We start from the raw sequence: 15,888 nt of genomic DNA, 5'->3' as shown, positions 1-15,888 counted from the left end.
CGAAACGGGAGGTGAAAGGTGCATTGGAAGCTGCAGATCCAACCCTGCTTGCAGGCGGTTCAGGATACTGGTCGTTAGAGACTGACCCAGGAGATGACAGTCTCTTTCAGCAGCATCCTGAACGACCAAGCAGCCTTTTTCAAGGAGAGCACTGCTTGCTTCACACAGAGAGGGGTCTAGAAAAGGTGGCCTAACCAAAGCTCATCTCCACTCTTCACCCTGTTTGCTAACCGCAGCCAACAGGCATCTTCTGATGTGGTCACAGAAAGATCAAGAGACAAAGGCATACATTTGCCTTCAAAGGTGTACCCAAATTGACTCTTGCATGCTGGAACGTCAGAACCATGCTTGATTCTGTGGATAGTGGCCGTCCTGAGCATTGCTCTGCCCTAACTATTCGTGCGCTGTAAACTTAACTTCAGTCTTAAGTTCAAACCCAAAAGGGGCAGTATCCCAAGGAGGAGACTGCAAGTCAACAATCTCCAATCAGCCACAGTGAGAGACAGATTCCAGGCAAATCGTTTGAAAATCATTCTATAGATTCTACAGATCCCTCTCCTGAAACACTTTGGCAACATATTAAAAACAGCATCCTCTGAAGAATCCTTAGGGTTCTCCTTCTAGAAGAACAAGGACTGGTTTGATGAAAACAACCAAGAGATCCAGGAACTGTTGAGGAAGAAGAGATCTGCTCACCAAGCACACCTTGCACTGCCATCCTGTCATGTAAGAAAAGCAACCTTTTGTCTTGCATGCAGCAAGCTCCAACAGAAACTTCATGACATCCAGAACAAGTGGTGGATCGATCTAGCTGAAAAAACTCAATTACGCGCAGATACAGGTGATCACAGAGGATTCTATGAGGCCTTGAAAACAGCATACAGGTCCAAAGCCCTACACTCAGCACAGATGGTCAAATGCTTCTTACAGATAAAACCTCCATTCTGAATCAATGGTCTGAGCACTTTCAGACTCTTTTCAGTACTAGCCGTGTAGTTCAAGACTCAGCAATTCAGTTCATCACACAACAACTGGTGAAAAATGAATTGGATACTGACCCACTTTGGGAAAACTCTTAAGGCCATACAGCAGGTGAAAACTGGCAAGGCAGCTGGGGTTGATAGAATTCCATCTGAAGTCTGGAAGCATGGGGGGCAAGCACTCCATGCTAAATTTCACGAGTTTGTGGTGCGCTGTTGGGAACTAGGCGAACTACCATCAGACCTTCATGATGCAGTCATCATCACTTTGTATAAGAAGAAAGGAGTTAAATCAGACTGTTCAAATTACCGTGGTATTACTCTGCTCTCCATTGCTGGCAAAATCCTGGCAAGAATACTTTTGAACAGATTAATACCCGCTATAGCAGAAGGAATTCTACCTGAAAGCCAATGTGGTTTCAGAGCCAACAGGAGTACCACAAACATGGTGTTTGTTCTCAGACAACTGCAAGAGAAGTGTAGGGAACAGAACAAAGGTCTCTATGTAACCTTTGTCGACCTCACCAAGGCTTTTGATACCGTGAGCAGAAAAGGCCTGTGGAAGATTTTGGAACGTTTATGATGTCCCCCCAAGTTCCTTCATGAGGATTAGCACGGTCAAGTCAGATATGGTGATGCACTTTCTGAGCCCTTTCTAATAACTAATGGTGTGAAACAAGGCTGTGTTCTTGCACCAACCCTATTCAGTGTTTTTCAGCATGATGCTCCAAAGGGCCACGGCAGACCTCGATGATCAGGACAGTATCTACATCTGATATCATACTGATGGAAGCCTATTCAACCTAAGGTGACTGAAGGCCCACACTAAGACCTTAAACCATCTTGTCCAGGAGTTGCTTTATGCTGATGCTGCTGCCTTTGTTGCCCACACAGAAGCAGCTCTGCAACGTTTAACATCCTGCTTTGCAGATGCTGCTGAGTTCTTTGGCCTGGAAGTCAGCTTAAAGAAGACAGAAGTTCTCTATCAACCCGTACCCCAGGATGTCTTCCATCACCCCCATATCACCATTGACCAATTAGAGCGCAAATCAGTTCAACAGTTTAATTACCTGGGCAGCCTCATCTCCTCAGATGGTAAGTTTGATGGAGAGATAGACAACAGGTTAGCAAAGGCATATAGTGCCTTTGGAAAGCTTCATAAAAGAGTCTGGCAAAATAAACACCTGAAGAAAAGTACGAAGATCAGTGTTTACAGAGCCACAGTGCTGTCTACTCTCTTATATGGATCTGAATCATGGGTCATCTACTGCCACCACCTGCGTCTCCTAAAATGCTTCCATCAACACTATCTCCATACAAACCTAAACATCCACTGGTCAGATTATGTGACCAATACATCTGTTCTAGAACAAGCAGCAGTCACAAGTATTGAGGTCATGTTGCTGAGAACACAGCTGCATTGGGCAGGACACGTCTCAAGGATGAAGGACCACCGCCTCCCTAAGATCTTGCTTTATGGTGAACTTGCCACCGGCTGCCGCAAGAGAGGAGCCCTAAAGAGAAGATTCAAAGACTCCCTGAAACAGCATCTTGGTCTTGGCCATATCGATTTTCATTACTGGTCTACTCTGGCCTCCAGTCGGGAGGTCTGGAGACACACCATCTATAACTCTGCTGCTTCCTTTGAGAAAACATGCAGGATCACTCTCAAGGAGAAAAGACAACGCAGAAAGAATCGTGTCTTGCAGAATATACCACCTAAGGAGTCTTTTTGCTGTGCCTTTTGCAACCGGACGTGTCTATCTCGTATTGGCCTTTTTAGCCACCAGCGCTCTTGTAGCAAGTATGGGTAGAACTTTCCCCAAATCTTCACTCATGAAACCTACCCATAAATGAATGATGAGAGTCACAAATAATGAAATCTTTAACATTACAAGCAGAGTAGAAGGATCATATCTCCAAAATATTGTCTTTAGTTCCATCAGTTCTTGCTTTAATTCTTCCTTGCAAATTCTGCTACAAAATGCAATTACCTTCAGGAGGATAAAGTAACCTTTTTTAGTCTCACATAACTGCAGGTCTCAGGTAAGCTAAACCTGGTTCAAGCAAATCCAAAGAGAAAATAATGCAGACAATTTTAAGAGAGTACATGAACAAATATTAAAGCAACCAATAAAAAAAAGGACAATTTTTCAACCAAAAATAACTTAATAAAGACAAAATAATAAAAGTTATTTACCTGTGATTTACAGAAAGCCAGGATAATGATTCTAATGGTCTTATTAGCATCAGAATCTATAACTCTAGTAATTTGTGTTCTATCTATATACAAGGGCAGCTTTTTTTTTTTTTTAAGTAGATCACATTTTTTAACACTTTGTTTTCCTTCAGTCTGAAAGTTAAACTCTTGGAAGACTTCCTGGGAGGTGTGGAAGACTGGTTTTTAATCATTTGAAAAATAGGGAATGAGAGATATCTCATTTTACAGATCCAATGTCATACAGTGGATAAAAAAGTACATAATGATATTAGTTTCATTCAGTATCAATGAAATTCATGGCATTCTTGGTCGTGAATTGACCATTCTTTTTCTTACTGAAATATTTTCAGTGTTTTCTAACCTCAATTCTGTTGCCTAAAAGACCGCAGAGAAAAAGACTCCAGACCAATTTAGTGTAGGAGATAAGATAAAGAGAGCAGATCCTTTAATGAGTCAGTAGGCCCAGAGGAATACACACCACGCACGCACCTCAGACAGTGGTTCTATGATTTTATAATAAGGTCCATTCAATCCCAGGTTTGTCCACCCCCGCTTCTGCTCAGTTCTGTCCCTGACACACCCCTTCAGGAACTGGGTCTGGGAGCATTTGGGATCCCTTCTTCCTCATCTTCATCTTCTTCACAGCATGTACAGTCCTTGGAGTTCCTCCAAAGTTCTGGGCTTGAAGGTTGCTGTGTCTGTGTGATACCTTCTGGTCCAGGCCTTAGGGTGTTTTTCTACAATTCCACCTTGAAAAGAAGACTAAACATGCTAATGGAATTTTAGAGGGATTGATATGGAGTGGCATTAAAGTCTCTATTCATTACACATCTTCTAAAATCTATAAAAATTAAAATTAAAAATTAAAAAATTAAAAAAAAGCTCTGAGACATCAATTCAACTTTCCTCTTGCTTATAGTTCATGTAATATCTATCTCTATGTTTCCAGAAAAAAATCAAAAGCTGTAACAATAAAAAGGAAAAAAATCCACCACATTAGTTGGAACAGCTGCTCTTTAGTTCTAGAGAAAGAAAACATTGATAAAGCTACTAGAATATATACTTTACTCTTAGATATTCTGAACTTTTATGATCAGTTGTTCTATAATCCCCTGCCATAATGAACGCCTACTCTAGCTTTTCTGCTCATAGAAATTGCAAGTAAGTGTCAAGAAAGTTGAGAAGTATGGAAAAAAAACGTTCATCCCTAAAAAACTTAAAGTTGACAACAACGAGATGAACAACATACAGACTGAAGAATAAACATATAGGTCTGAAAAAAATGTCATCAAGAAATATTGTCTTGAACATAGCATCATGAAGTATGGTAGCCTCATTTAATGCACACTTAATAAAGATGTTGCTAGAATCAGCAGTGGTCCTTCTGCAGCTCCCTGAACCCACCACACAGTTAGTCTTAAGTAGTGCAGTTTTTGTCATAGCCACTGGAATAGTAATCTCCTTTCTTTACCTTTGAGTCAGAAACAAACTATTCACTAAGAGATCAGCTTTCTTTTTGAAGGAATGAAATTATGATAGCCTGTTTTCATTTGTCCATAACTATTTGTCCATGAATAGTGAGGCAAGACATTTTGGTGACAGGGTTTTTTTATTTTAGGAATTTCCATTTCCTTTGTTATCGTATGCATGTCTTTTCTTTTACTATGGGCGTTGTTTATTTTTCTATATAGATACTAGTAGCAGGAAATAGAAAAGAGAAATAGGGATTCTTTGGAGTGGAATTAATTTCTTCCCTTTACGTAGTTTTTTCAAACTAGATGGGAACTGAAGGGCTCCAGAGCATCATTTTTTCTGTTGGCTGCACAGAGAAAGCTGAAAAATTAATACAATGTCTTTGAGTTGCAACCCACTTAGATTGCTGTGAGCCACAAATGCAAAATATTTTGGTTTATGATCACACACAGACACACATACACCCACAACCCCCAAAAGCTGCATATTTTAACCGGCCTGGAACAACTTATTACTAAGTAGTGAACAACCTAGAAAACAGTTTTCCATTGCTTTATCAATTGCAGTATGGTAAGGCTGTATTCCTAGGGGCCTCTATATCTCACCCTGAAATTTCTTGGTTTTAGCTATTGCAAATATATGCTCCTAAGGAAGAAAATAAAGCATGCTAGCCTGAGCCACAGTCTCGCACTGTTGACTCATGAGACTGTAGATTGTCTTTCTTACTGCCTTTCACCAGTTTTATTTTATGGGCTAACATCTACCAGAAGGATATGGAGCACTTATGGAAAAATCACAGTAGACAGATCAAAATACTATGGCCAGAAGAAAGTGCAGGACTAATTTTTCTCAGACCTGAAAATTTAGCTAACATAAACTCTATAAATCACTTCTGTGAAGAGTCTTTCTTATCTGTCCCTCTTTAGACAGAAGTGCAGCTGTTTTATTGTCTGAAATATACTTTCTGTTCTTGGCAATCTATGATGAATTGTAATGTCCTTTCCTTCAAACATACACTGAAGGTCAGTGAATGATGTTCTTCCTTTATAAAAGAGGTCTTGAAAAAATTACTACTTAAACTATCACTGTATTTATTAGTTGCCATTTGCGCCTGAAGCATCTGATAAATGAGTTTCTAGGTATTTTCTCCCAAGGACTTCTGCTACATATTCTATAAAGGGTACAAGACTGGAAAAGGTTGATTGTATGGGAAACATAAGAGTGAAGTCTGTGACTGAAGTTTTGGAAAGAAGCAACAATAATGTATTAAGAAAATTAGGGCAATATGAAAGAATATTTTTAAAATGAAATTTATTATAAATATCTGCTAACATCTAAATGAATTTACCTTTTTCAGGGTCAACTTTCAACTTGGAATTGGAGAGAAATGCTGCTTACGCATCCTTATAAATTATGAAAATTTCATGGGTAACATAATGGAAAGCAGCACAAAACTGGTCTAAGAATATAAGCTGATTAATCCAGTATTAATTACACTTGCAACTAATGTAGTCATCATAATAAAGACAAAAAAATTTTCACTTCCATCACCCTTAGTACTCCACCACTATGTTCATTATACAGAGATTTTGAGTGTACAGCACTAATAATTCTGTATATCAATTTTGGTCTTAAAACATGCATTTTGAGATCAGGAGGGGTGTGTTTACATTAACATTCAGAAAGAAAAGTATTGTGATGTAACAATTGAGGTGAAACAATGCAAATGCAAAGAAAACCAAAGCAGTTGCAGGTTTAGGTTCAGATCTTATGCTTTCACTACTTTAGGGCAAGAATCAGTGTCAGCTGAACTATTATTTATGTATCAGCTGTAAGTGGAGATTAAATCACGTATGTAGAGAAAGGAAGCTGTAAAACTTATCAGCTCAATTGAAAGTCACTACTTCTACCTCCAGTGGTTTTAGTTGGTTGCATTTTCTGTGCATCAGACAAACCATTAATATTCACTGCTGGTTTATATTAGTAGGCTGTTAAGCGGTCTGTCTGTTTTCTTGCTACAAGCAGGTGTGATTCAACAGCAGGAAGGAATTCAGGGTGAAAGAATGATGGGGTAGGGGAAAGACATCTCTTATTTCTGAAATCTAAAACCTACTTTCTTTTTTGGCACCTTGCTTTGAGGACCAGCAAGCTGGCTTGTGGAAGAAGACTATGAGCTTGGGTGGGGTTTTTGTATCTTGTAGAAAAGGCAGATTCCTAGCCATACCTCTGTACTAAAGTTCATGTCACAACATGTCTGGTGCAGAAGGTGCAAGAAGAACACAAAGGCAGAGAAGTGATGAGTATCTTCAAACAGTATTTAGGTTTAATTGCTGTTTTTATGGGAGAATGAGAAGGTTTCTTAGTAAAACTCCATGCAGAAAAGTATGATGTAGATTTAAGTCTAGATCCAATAGGTCACTGTTTGGGTATATTTACATTTCAATTGGGTGCACAACTTTGTCAGGTAGGGATACTCTTGTCCTTGATATTTAATTTAGCATTAAGCACTTTGTCTGAATGAAAAATGTTCATTTACAAATGAATTTCAGATGACTCATGGGATTTGCATATAAAAAACCACCCATAAACCTTTTTTCTCTTGCTAACAGGCATGACTAGACATTGTAGAATGAAATTAATTAACATGTGTCCTTGAATTACCTGGTAATGCTTAGCAGAAACAAATCAAATTCTTTTTAAAATTGTGAAAACCCAAACTTCATTAAAAAATACACAAAAAATTGTACAAAACTCTCCGACAAATTGAATTTTTAAAAACTACAAGCCACATTTTAAAAAACTTCTCCTTTGTTGTTAATACTGGTACTTCATCAGATGTATATTAATATTAAGACACAACTTAGCTACCATTTAAAGTGAAACCTGCTTTATAAGGCTATTACTGATATCAATAGAAATAGATTGCATATTGAAATTAGGAGGTAGATAAGTCATTGAAAATGTATTCATAAAATTCAGTTATATGGTAGTGCTGGTATTAACCCATTAAGTTTGCTACTGTCTTCACCCTGATCATACATATCTTTTTCTTTAATGTTATGCAGAATAGAAAAGGTGCACATCCTTTCAACATTGCAAAAAAAAAAATAAATTATACTTTCTATGTCAATGTAAACTCCATTTGCCTAGAAATTAATCTTTTCTTCATAGTTTTTCTTACAGATAAGTTTTTAAAAGACTAATTTGAAATATTAGCATTCAATAATAAGAAGAAATATCTAACTTAGCCCTTTGCTGATATTCTCTTCATCTTCATGGCTTTTGGAGATTGCATTTCTTCATCCATTCATGCTGTATAGACATTATTAGTTTTCTCTAACCCCTGTTTAACATCTCCAGACAACCTTTCCATATATCGTACATTATATTGTGAAATTTATACTGAGTGATGGTCTGACTTTCACTTGCATATCCATCATTTTAATTTTTGTTACAAAGACTGATGGTTCACAGTGTTTAAAACTATAAAAACTGCTCTTTATGTTTGGACCAATAACTTTATGAGAAAGAAATTGCTTCTCCGACTCAATTAATTCCAATACAAAAAGTGTTCCTGGGAATTTTACTCAAAATGATCATCTCACTTTTTTTCTACTGCTCATCTATCACATAGATCTATTTTATTTGCAGTGACAACTGCAAACAGAAAAGAGGAGAAAGGGAAAACACCCAAAACTTAGGTAACTTGAAGTTTCTAAGAGACAGAGAAAAGGAGGGCGAAATAAAACTAATATGTTTATGGTCACAGCTCTTTCAGAACATATGAAAAACAAAATCAAATCCCTCAGTCTCCCAGAAGAACAAAGGGTAAGGTCAGATGTTTAATGAGTGAGGTAAGTGAATGTAGTATAGGCGGTGACAGATACTAAGGGAACTATTAAATGCTAGGGTGATGAAGTCATAATATGCGTTAATACAATTCTACAAAATTTTAGAAAAGATTCTCTGCTCCAATCTGTGATTTTCAATTTTTCAAACAAGTAAATGAAAGCCTAATAAGAGATGCATCTATAAATACATCAGCACTGTTATTACTGGGATGGATAAAGATATTACAGTCAAAAGGCAACACTGACACAATTACAAATGGTTATAAACTTCAGCTGAATATATCTAGCCTGAGAATTAGAACAGTTTTTCTAACCGTCAGTGTAGTGGAACCACTTAGTGCAAGCTCCAGAAACATATGCCTGAGCTAGATTTTAAAAGGAACTCTAATAAATATGTTTCTGGGATTATAACCCTGAAAGAGGATTTGACCTGATGATGTGAGGAGTACCCTTCACATCCTTAACTTTTAATTCCAAGAGGAATGATAGAGATACTTCCTGCCAGTATGTGAAATTCTGTGCAATAGTTACAAGAAAGTATTTAATTCTATTTTTTTCCAGCTAAATCCTGAAAGATGGTAAATTTATGCTATTGTCATTAATTCAGGTCAGTTCTTAAAATTCAAGTCTGCTGGAATCCTATAATCCTTTCTGAGTGCTAAATTACCATCTCCAGTGCCTGTCATGCCATGTGCCAGGAGTATGCCCTTGTGGTGGCAGAGGTTATCCTCTTTTGTGGCTGCATCTAAAATGTAGCCATTAGGTAACTAGCAAGGAGATGCAGGGGGAGCTGAAGAGGGAACATCATTGCAGCCTTCCACCATCTGGTGGGAAATTATAGTGAAGGCAGAGGCAGACTCATCTCAGGGATACAAAGCAATAAGGCAAGCAGAAGCCAAAAGTCACAGTCAAGGGAAGAAAGACTTTCACAATGGGTTTTGTTAAGCAATGCAACAGGTTTCCCAAAGAGACATTGGAATCTCCATCCTTAGAGGTTTTCAAAACTAAGCTGAAAAAGGCCATGAGCAACCTTCCCTAAATACTGAAATTATCTCTACTCTGAGTAAGAGGTTTATTTCAGACTACATTTTTCTGATTGACACTGAGAATTGTTCCTGAATTAATTTCTACTATGATTTTTCCAAGTACAGGTGTGCTTCAGATGCTGAGCTTAAAACCTGTAAAAATATTTCCAGATGCACATTTAAAATGCCACTTTTGCAAAGCTTGCCTTCTGCCCATTAGGTCTAGTAATTTTCTATCTGCTGAGTAAACATTTTCATACAGATAACTGCTGAGTCGCATGCATTAGAAGAACTTTGTGGCTGAGTTTACCAAGATTACACAAAATAAGCTTCTTGGTGATTTTTTAGATTTCTTTATCTTCTTAGATGGTGTTCAGAGTGCTTTTAAAAGTTACAAAATTGCTGTCTTCACACTACTAGTTGGATGCAAGACACCTCATGATATACTTTAAAAACTGTTAACCTATTATAGGTCTTTGTTAATTAATTTCAGTGTTAGATATTTTGATATGTGAAAAAAAATAAAAAACCAAGAATCTTAATTTTTAGCCAAAAAGACTAGTTGGTTCCTTTTTAATGAAAGGAGGTTATGACACTAACAACTGTTTTTCTGGAAGTACCTTGCTAAAAAATCTTCCATTTTCCTTCCTTTGCCTCCATTCCTCTCACATCATGGCAAACTCATTTGTATGAGTTCCTTTTGTTTCTCCTAATGATACTTCAAAAACCATGTTGGTTTGGTTTTGAAGTTTAAGACTGTGCAAAATGATGGATACAAATAAAGAGTGAAAAAGAAGTATGTCCATATTGCCCAAAATGTTGTCACTACTGGTCATTACTGAGTTATATGGACTGTAAGTACTGTAATTATCTTACAATAACTTACATTTTTTTCCTCCAGAAAAATCAACAGCCTATTGACATCAATCACCGACTAGCTTTTGTGCAAGTCCAAATCCGATTTTGGCTGTGGTGAGTGCCATATTATTTCTTTTGCATAACCTTAAACACACAGAAGTTAATTGGAATTGCTTCGTAATGGTTTATTGGTTAGTTTTCTCTTCCTAATTCCTCCAAAGAGTGCACACCTAGCATGGGTGCATCATGAAATTTCTTTTCTCTGCTACTTAACTCACAAATTGAATATGCTACCTCAAAGTAAAATCACTCTATTTTATTTACCATAAAAGCATGTAGTGCACTGGAGTCATCACCTTTTCAAACTCGATTTTTTCTCAATTTCAACAGTTACTTAAATGAAAAATTTAATATGTAAACAGAATCTCTTCAAAACTAGCAAAGATCTAAGAAATTTATGTGTGCTTATCCCTCCTTCAGAAAGGAAGGCAACTTCCTCCCTAAAGTGTTAACCAGCAGAAATGGTTGCGAGCAAAATTTTTCTTCCCACCTACTCAGACTTAGATCCCATGTCATTTGGCCTGACATTGGCTGAAGTTTGACACTGTTGTTACTTTGTAAGTATCAAATTTTGTATATGTTTGAAGAAATGAAATTAGGGAAGATATTAAATTATGCTGAACGTTACTGAGAGTATCTCAATGAGATCAAAGAAAATTGAAAGTAGATTTGGTCTCCCTTCTCTGTGTGACAGGATCAGTAATGGAAACTAAAGAGGTAAATGGATTAAGATATTGGAAATGGGATGATAAAATTTTTTGAACTCAGTAGCCTGGTCCTGCTTGAACTATCCAGATGAATACCTCCTGAGTCTTCATTCAGTTCACTTTGGAGTGTGTAGGATATGGATTTCACCTTGCTTTTCTACAGTTGCCCGGGATGTTTAAATGCACTTCGATACCAAAAGGCATTTCAGAAAATTTGTAAAAGGGCAAAAATAAACACTCTTACAATCACAACAATGGAACAAATTTGGCTAAATTAATTTGAAGTCAAATTATCTAAATGTATTCAAAGTGTGCCTTATGTTTCAATTTTGCTTTTCCAGGCCAGCAATTAGATAAAAAACTAATAGATGGTGTTTGTATTGTAATAACTGTAAAGTTCTTGGAATAATTTAATAGAATCATGAAATCATAGAATCATTTAGGTTGGAAAAGATCTTTGAGATCACCAAGTCCAACCCTTAACCTAACCCTGTCAAGTCCATCAGTAAACCATGGCCCTCAGTGCCACATCTGCGTGACCTCTAAATAACCTCAGGAATGGTGACGCAATCACTTCCATGGACAGCCCATTCCAATGCTTTCTGTGAAGAAGTTGTTCTAAATATGCAATTTAAACCTCTCCTGGTGAAACTTGAGGCACTCTGTTACTTGGGAGAAGAGGCTAACTCCTGAGCAAAAGTCCTTCTCCCTTTGAGAGAGGTGTACCACACCCACATGGTATCATGTAAACTGACCTGTGATCAAAAAATGCCGAAAACAATAGGTCTCAGCTAAGCTTTATTGTATTGTATAGTATTGTATTACATTATAGATACTGAAAGGGTTAAATGTCTCTCCAATTTCTTTTTATCACCCTGGTAGAAATTCATCTTGAAGTTTGCCAAAATAAATGCAATCTATAACTGAAAAGTGTCAGAATGTGTACCCCAGCTGTGTGTTGTTCTTTTCTAATGTTGATTCCAACCACCTTAGCAACAAGGTACAGTGGTAGGGCCTTTCCCAGTCTGATCCATACAAGTTGACTAATGATTATGGGTTGCTTACACCTGAAAGTTACCTAGATTAACATTCATGAAGACATTCATTCCATTAGATTAATAATAATGTCTCAACCAACTGTGAGGGAACTGTGTTATCTTGAGAATATACCCTTAGTCCCTTGCCTTGGTCAAATTGGTATTTAATTACTTGTGAGTAGTTGTTTAACCACACAAGGTGTTTTACTGATAAATAGGCTGAGAGATTTAAGCTCTTAAGAGTTGTTTAATAGCTGAAAAATAGGGAATATGAGTGGTGCAAACCTTGATCCCTTATGTACCAGCTACTAATGAAAGTCTCTTTGTCAGTGCAATCGTTGGCACCTTTGACAAATCTCAATACCTAATTGCTCCTTAGGTACTTAAATACCTTAATAAATCTGACCCCTACGCTCTCATCATGACCAAAAATCCATCAAGAGGTGGGCACATGGTTGTTACTCTTGCTTAATCTTGTTTTTGTTGTAAGAATCATTCTTAAATGTATATAAAATTGAGAATAAATTTTACTTTAATTTATATTTATATGAAATTTGCATAAATCTGCTCTTGTCATATGACTCCTGGTTGTTCATAGTCACACACTTCAGATGTTGCTACTTAGCTTGATGGACTTGAATTTGAGGTTTCATCGAGATCTTATTTAACACATGAATAAAAAAATAAGGTTCACTTGAGACAGTTTCTTTTTCTAGTTGTTATTAATAGCTTATTCTTCAAAAAAGGAGAGTGAGCTGACTATTCAACAGTTTTAATAACTCAGAACAAAGCACATGTTACTATATGCCAAAAAAAGTTAAATGGAACATAAAAGAAATTGAATAATGTAGTTAAAGGAGCTAAATTGATAAGCAGCCAAAGGAACACAATAAAAATACATTTTTAATCAATAAATGAAAGTGAAAAATAAGTACTACATTCTTGTTGAATAAGAACTTCACTCAGAATTTCACTTTTCTTAGTAAATTTACAGAGTATTGGAAAATTAATGTATGAAATTAAGCTCACATTGAGCAATTAACTGCAGAGAGAATACTGTATTGAACTCTCACATAAAAGAAATTATTTTTTTTTAAAAAGGCACCAAAAAAAACCAAAAATGAGATGAAAAGAATGACATTGGTACAAAAAAAAGTGTCTGCTATTCCCTAAATAATCTATGTAAAAATTAATCTACCAATTCAAGGTGTTTCCCAAGTGCGTTAACACACCTCCTGTGTTCAATGAACTGATCAATTCCAAGTCAGTGCCTCTACCTACTCCTGATCCTTCCTGAGGAAGGACTCTCTGCTCTGAGCAACACAAGATCTCACCCAGGCTGTTACCATCCCCATGCCTTGTGGGTACAGCACTCTTATTCTGGTTTGAATTCCTAGGAAGATTTACAGTTTAACAACCGTTGTGATGCCTCCAGGCTGTCCAGATCCTTAGTCTGTGCATCAGACTCATGTCCCCAGCATCAAGGAATTCCTGACTTATCCACCAACAAACATACCAAATTTATGATGCCATCATTTGGAAGGCACCCAATTTCACTGATCTTTGTGATACAGTCTTCTCATTTTCCAGAATTAACCTTTCTGATTTAGATCCTAAATTCTCAAATTAGGAAGCCTATTACCCGTATGATAAATACCTTTATTAAAACAGCAGACTGATTTTACAAAGCTGTCATGGTTTTCATGTCACTCAAAGAACAACGTAGTATTTTACAGTACTCAAGATTCATTCACCATGAAAATCAAATCTGCTAACACACACACACTAAAGTTTTAACTTGGTTAACTGAACCAAGAACAAACTCCTGCTTCTCAAAGATCAGATCTGTAGCCTTGGTAGCCAATCACAATTCAATATACCCTAACTTTCTATTTGACTACTCAAGAACACTAAGTTAACCTGTCCAGATATGTCACATCTAATCATATATCAATTTTTCTAGCCTATCCTATAAGTCATATTGTGGGATTATTAAGGGCAAACAGAAAACACACTGAATATGAAAAGCTATGAATTTATTGTTATTATAAATGAAATCTTAACAATGTAATTAACAAGACATTATCAGAGAAGACTTATTTTTAATAAATAAAATTAAATAAAAAATAAAATAAACAAAACACTGTAACAGAAAATAAGTTTCAAAACAATACTATTAAAATTCATATACAGCATGCGCATAACTACTTTCTGATGTCTTTTCCTTTCTTTCATGTTATACAAGCACTTTCATTGCCTTTTAGAGTTCTAATGTTGACAGTGTCTGTTTGATTGTGGTAATTGAGTGTACAGCTGGTCATGACCATCCTATGTCCTTTGCCATGTGCTGTTGATATTGATGTTCTCCTCTTCCTCTCCTATCCTCTATGACCCACCCTGAGTCATTATTATCTTTGCTAATATGTTTTTTACAATTTACTCTTTCTACATTGGTTTATGAATTCATGTAACTTCCAATGTATTATGTATGGTGGTTTTTATGTAGCTGTTCATATTCGCTCTTTGTTCTTTCTCCTAACCCTATCCTGAGCACTGGTGAGATGTGATAGTCAAGAAGTCTCCAGGGCCAGCTTGTGCCCATGCCTGTGTGTTGTATCCTCTGCTACCACTTCTCAAGACCTCAGCTATCATACCATGCCTCTATTTCTTCATAGTATATCTCTATACCAGTTTCATAAATCTCTTATTCTATGAAGAATACATTGGTTTATACGATCCATATAATAAAATGGCTAAACCACGTGAAGAAAAGTAAAATAAGTTAGACATATAGCCATTAGACAAGGTCCTGTTATAGCTAAACCAATTATAAACAAAACTCCAGGAAGGTCAAGACAAGTTCAGGTAAAGCAACTATCACAAGCCTCAATGCTGAGTCCTTGCAGCCTCAGCTTGTGCCTGTTACCAGCAGTGCTACCACTGCAATTACTGTGCTATAGAGCTACAGGACAGCTGACAGTCATGGCTGAAAACTGAAACCCTAACAGAAACCCTATAACATATATATGTATACACACATACATACATATATGTAAATAATATCTGACTATGGAGTAGGATCACACCTTTCTAACCTGACCAAAACAGGGTGCCATTTGTCAACCATGTATTAGAGGGGGTCACTTCAAGTAAATATGAAATCATATTTGTAATGAGTCCCAACAGGAGATCACAGCCAACATCAAAGCAAGTTCATGTTTAGTAGGGACAGTTACAAAACAAACCCTTGGCAAGGTTAAGTCCTTAAAGTTTGTCTATACAATGACACTTAGAAAAATTGTAGATTTGTTTGACATCACTAAGTTTCTGTCTTGTCACGCAATGAAAGGGGACTCTGGTTCCACTTGATTTATTCCAGAAATAAACTAGAGCTATTTTATATATGTAAGAGAATACTACACAAGTGAATGTCATTTCATCCTTTTTTCCACATCTTTTGTAAATTGTGACTGGTTTTTTCACATATTTGAATGACAACACATAGGTCATTAAAACATTCTTTAATTCTATTAAACTTGGAAGCTTACACGTTAATGAACCTACAAAACTTTTGTTATTTTCACCTTCATGAGTCATTGCAAGATGTTTACACCTTATGTACAAAAATAATGGAATGTACAACTAATCTTGATTTGCGAGCATAACTGTTAGTAAT

This window comes from Corapipo altera, unplaced genomic scaffold, assembly GCF_003945725.1.
Source record: "Corapipo altera isolate COAL_440 unplaced genomic scaffold, ASM394572v1 61411, whole genome shotgun sequence".
Lineage (NCBI taxonomy): Eukaryota > Metazoa > Chordata > Aves > Passeriformes > Pipridae > Corapipo > Corapipo altera.
Note: the sequence above shows the minus strand (reverse complement) of the source record.